The sequence below is a fragment of the Strongylocentrotus purpuratus genome, unplaced genomic scaffold, assembly GCF_000002235.5.
Source record: "Strongylocentrotus purpuratus isolate Spur 01 unplaced genomic scaffold, Spur_5.0 spur5_scaffold_8, whole genome shotgun sequence".
NCBI classification, from domain to species: Eukaryota; Metazoa; Echinodermata; class Echinoidea; order Camarodonta; family Strongylocentrotidae; genus Strongylocentrotus; species Strongylocentrotus purpuratus.
The window spans coordinates 6,348,925-6,354,538 of NW_022145614.1; the positions used below are offsets into that span (position 1 = coordinate 6,348,925).

Here is a 5,614-nt window from a genome sequence, read left to right on the forward strand (position 1 = left end):
GACCATTACAGATTTAGATTTATTTCGCTTTATCCGGAAAACACTAATTCTTTGCAATAGTGAGGGGAAGTGAAGAAGCACGTTCGTGACATTACTTTTGCTTGAACGCCGACAATGTTCACGATATTCTTTGATTTATGGACAGGCGTTGACAATTTTTGGTATCAGATAAAATGCCTAAAATGGGAATGCATTAAAAACTGTGTTGAGGGACCATGTTGACAATGATGAATCATAACTTTAGTTTGAGATAAATGCGTTGCTAATTTATTACATCATATTACTGCTTGCATCATTATAGTTCATAGGCTTGAAAATTGAGCACAATTTGTTTCGACGATTATATATAATAAGTATTTAGAAGTTAGAGATCTGTTTGTTTTTATCGGCACAATGCTTCCACAACGAAAAATAAATTATAGAACACAGTTATTTATTTTTCTTATCTCTTCGGTCAATGTACTGGAAGGTCTGGTCATTATTTATATTTTCGTAGGAGTATATAATAGGCGCAACATGAGGGGGGGGGGGGTAACTATCTTGTCAAATTCGGGTAGCGAGGAAGGAACGCTCAAGAAAGAATTACATAATGTATCACCATCGGCTGTTGGTATGCAAGAAAACTCTTATGAAATTTTGTCTGTCTCTTTCGCTCTCTCTATATAATACTTGATGTTGGCTCCAACACACTTACACAACGCGAATCGTGGAACCAGGATCCTGAAAGGAGGGGATTTTTGTTTTTGTTTTAGTGAAGCGCGTTAAATCATACGCTTCCAACAAGTATTTGAGGCATTAGATGGAATATGCAGTGCTACCATATTTACCATTTATATAAAACAAACACTTTCTATGTCTTGTGTGGGAAGGGGGGAAGGGGCACCCGAGAACGTGTCTCCGCCCCCCCCCCCCCCCCCCCCCTCCTCCCGCTTCCCCGCCTACGCCGGTGATACCATCTTCTGACTACTACGCGAATCCGGCGTGCAAAATGGCAGATGTGTCATGTCCAGTCATCGTTCATCATCTCTTGTTCTTCTTCACGCATGAGCATCTCAAGTCCGAGTCCACTATCATCCTTGCTCCTAAATTGTCCCCTTCACTCTATCGAGCTGTCAAGTGACATGCATGACGTCATCATCAAGACTTCTCATCCTCCGAGCTGGTTCCCAAGTGATACAGTTCCGCGTTTTTCCGGGTCAGAGGGTACCAAAAAAACCACAGGGGCACATATTATTTATGCAAAAATGGGTTCTAAAAGGTGAGGGGAATGGATTTGGTAACCTAGCATGATATCCTAATACTAAAATTATTAATAAAAACCCTGACAAAATACAGGGACGCCAACAACAAAAATTATGAAAGAAGAGAAATTAACTTATTTTTAAAGTTGGTGCGGATAATAGTCAAATTTGACTGATTGCCATGTAACGCTGAACTCAACAACAAAATGTGCCCCAAAATCTGCTCATGACTGTGTAGGTCCTTCGTGCAGTACCTCATTACGTAAAAGTATTGATAACTAGAGATTTAAAGGTTTGATTCACATCATTATTACTTTCAATTTTTAACCTTTTACAGTATAAAAATCGGGGCACCGAGTCTGGTGGCGCTTTTCCTCAATAATTAAGGTTAAAGGATCTTAAATATTCTGTTATCAAAATAATGTATGTGTTATACCTGTCCTCCCTTTGTCATAAAAGTGGATTGGCACCCCTGCATCGAATGCGTTTTTTGAGGCCCTTGTTTTCGAAGAAAAAAGTTTTAGCTTGAATCTTGTAACACATTTCCCCGTTTTATATTTTGTTTTTCTGTTGTTCCTAACTATACATATCGGACTGAATTCGAGGCGACACACACTTCTGTTCGCGCCACTCGCATCGCGCCAAATCCTCGACAAGCGCCCCTGATGGATGGATGAAACCCGTCACGGTTGTCTGCTCGAAGCCTAGGCCTGAGCGTTCGTCCCTTCTCACTTGCGTGCTAAGCCTGAATCCGGCGAGGCTGGACTTAAAGTCAAATAATTAGTTGGGGCGGACTAGCAATCTGTCATCTGGTCCATTTTGGATTTGACTTACGACGATTGGAAGAATGGATCGAGAGAAAGGGAGGCAGAGATGGAGAGATTGAGATGGATGGAGGACTGTAGACGGATGTGGATTGAAAAGAACGAAAATACACTAAATATATTTAGGCGATGAGGGAAATTATGAGAAAGAAGGGGCGACCGGCCAAACTAGTGCCCCACAAATTCAAAGCAATTAGAAAGTGTTGTTTTAGTTTTAATTGTGAAACAAGTTCAATTTTCTTAATATAGAAAGAGCCAATATATCATGTTTAAAAAGTACCAAATTTAATACTAAAAGTGTCATATTTTCCTATTAAATTTTATATGCCTCCACCAAATTCATATTCAAGACGACCGAAGCCTCTTTATGTCATCACCAATGACCTTATAAAGAAGGTTATTTATGCTCCCTTTCTTGAAAGTGTACACCATTCCAAATATGCGACGGCGCCATTTTACGGTTAAAAAGTGCCCTCTAATCATGGTAATGAAGCTGATGTGAAAATGTCCTTTATACAGGACAAGACTGTAAGGCGCATTATTAAATGCCAACGATGTGGTGTCTATGTTGTATCAAAAGTATGTATGATTAATTTCTTTTAAAAGGTGAAAACAGTTTAGTTAATCTGAATAATGAAATGATTGTTATTAACAAATCTACAAAAAATCGTAACTCTCTTCCATATCTCGTTCTCTTCGTTGATGACATTTCTTTTAAAAGGTGAAAACAGTCGTAACTGCACTACAGTATACAAAAGATCCCCTTTGAGTGAACCCCACGCACCTTAGAAACTACCTTTCCTTATATCGGGCCATCCGTGGGAGAGATTTAGGGGCAGAAGAAGGATTCTCTGGTAGGGGTGGGGAGGGGCACAAGTCCGAACGTTTTCTGACAAGCAGAAAAATCACGTTTGTGGTCATTTTTCAGCCGATAACTCTTTCTGCCAAGCAAGCAAAGGAAGGAACAGAAATAGAAGACTGAAAGGAAACTAATAAACACGGTAAATAAAAAAATGTGTTGTATATGTCTTTTTTTATATTTTTTAAAATAGTATTTTCCCCCTTTCACAGGGTTCCTTTTTTAAATAATATCATTCACATAATGTATACAAGAAGAGATATATACATGCAGAATTTCAAAATTATATTCTTGGTCATTCAAATATGATAAGAACATACATTAATATCAGTTACAAACTGCAGTGCATTTTTAAAATATCCCAGAATTACTTGGCAAAATAATTTATAAGAAACAAACAATCAGAAACACTTTGTAAAAGGTAACCACTTTTTCATAAATTTCTTTTTTTTCAGATTTGTTTTACACTTTCCAATATCATAATAACATTTCATCGCTGATGTTAAATGTTCAAAAACTGGCGAACACTGTTTGCATTTGGCTGCACATATTTCTTTATTATCATTATTTCCTTGTTCGCTCATTCCTAAAAACAAGAAACGGGCAGAAAAGCGACAGCCATGTTGACGAATCCGCGACCTAGTCCTATTTCCCCAATTTTATTCAATACCAGATAATCTATTTCAAAAGTACGAGTACATGTCATGAATTTATACTTTTGTGTATATGACTCTTTAATTTTTTTTTTTGCTCACTACCCCTGTACAAAGTTGAGCTTGACGCCCATGGCAGATACGAAGAAAGAAAATAAAAACAAAATGCCCCTTACCCAAAGTGCATGAATCCTCTCTAGCTGTCACAACGTTTTGGCGTTGTTGTTGTTGTTATGTTTGTTGTTGTTTTAATCTGTGATTTGGTGTCTCGAGCGTCGAAAAAGGTGAAACAGTTCGCAATAGATGACATGCCCCCTTTAAGGCAGTTATTGAGGCATCACAGATTTCATATCGCTGTTATCTTGTCGTTACGGGGATAAAATTCTCCGCCTCTACGTGTGGTCTTCCTCATGTAAGATGCCTTGGATGTTGTATGTCACAGTTTAGGAGCTGAAAGCAGAAACATATATTCAGGGTCATAGGGTTGTCTGGAAAAGAGTGCAAAATCTTAATTCAGTATTTGACATTCACTTGTGTTGCTGTGTCAAACAGTACTGGAAACTTGTTCAATTTCATGCCGCAACATAGACCTGAATGATTTTTTTTTGCCCCCTCCTCAAAAAACATAGATTTGTATTGATTTGATTATTATAAAACGAAGATACATCAAATTATACAAACATTGTTAATAACAAATAGGCAAAATGCTATACTAGAATTAAACTGGTAAACAGTGAGAGAATGAAAGTTGAATATTCTTACAAGAAGCCTGTAATACCGTTATGTATTATTGACTCAATAATAATGTCATGATAATTAATTTCCAAACAAAAACAAAAACGAATGTGCGCCCAATGTGGGGCTCGAACCCACGACCCTGGGATTAAGAGTCCCATGCTCTACCGACTGAGCTAACCGGGCTGTGCGGCAAAATTAAACAACAACGCAAACTATTCAGAAGTAGGAAATCAATAGGTCTTCTCTTGAATCAACAGGACAATACAAGTATGGAAATAGCTTTGTCACACGTTTCCGAACATTCAACTTGATATCGAGTTTTTTTCATTCAAAATACATTGCGGACAATTACTATTGGACCTGTCTTACTTTGAAATCTTCTTAAAAATAAGGATGAGCACTGCTAACGCGATGAAACTGTGCAAGAACACTGGAAACAACTGGGAAAGGTTGATTATTTTGGCTGTGGTATACACGAATTGAAGTTTACTTTTAGAATGGTCAAAATAAAGAAAATGAATTGACTCAATTTTGCTCTCACATGCTGCATACAGAATTGGGTATTGCAATACACATAGACGTTTGATCTAAGGTTTACAACTAATTCTTATTGCATTTTGAATATGAGGGGTTTTGATGAGTTTTCAGGGAACATCTTTTTTTTTTTAATATGATATCATCCCACATTGACATTAAAAAAAAAGAGAAAGCTCAAGAATTTTTGTTTATTTTTACCATGTTTACCAGAACTCAATCTTCTCTTTTAACGAACTGTAGTTCAACGATCGGATGCATTATGTTGTCATATCTCCTCACGACAGAAATTGTGTATACCTGACCAAACGCTATCTCAAATTCGTCTCGATTCGTAGAGGCGTAACGATAATTTTGAACATTCCAAAATGGTCGTTTAATTGCGCCTCCGTCGTTTCCAGACGATCTGAACGCGATGAGCAGGCGAAGTTCATCATCATCATCCGAAGAAGAAGAAGAATAAGAAATTAATAAAGATAGCTTACAACATTAAAAAGTTATTGCCCCCAGAACGATGCTTTCTATCGTGAAAAGAGAAGAAAATATGACCGCAAAAAATATCACCAGATCGTTGTGGTTTATAGAAAAATAAAAATAAATAAAACAAAACAATCAAACAAACAACAACAACTAATACAAAAAATAAAAACAAAGAAGAATGCTAGAAAGAACATGCGAGCACTTGTTTTTCTTTCTAAAGCAACTTTGGTCAAAGGCACCTATCCGGAAAAGTTTATCAGGCTCAATATCGATAATTTGATTTGA

General features: G+C 37.2%; 1 non-coding gene across 1 annotated transcript; it reads right to left on the minus strand.

The window, feature by feature from the left end:
• Positions 1 to 4,425: 4,425 nt before the first annotated feature.
• On the minus strand, positions 4,426 to 4,498 carry TRNAK-CUU. Its single transcript has one exon. It is a non-coding gene; the product is annotated as a tRNA-Lys (tRNA).
• Positions 4,499 to 5,614: the final 1,116 nt, after the last annotated feature.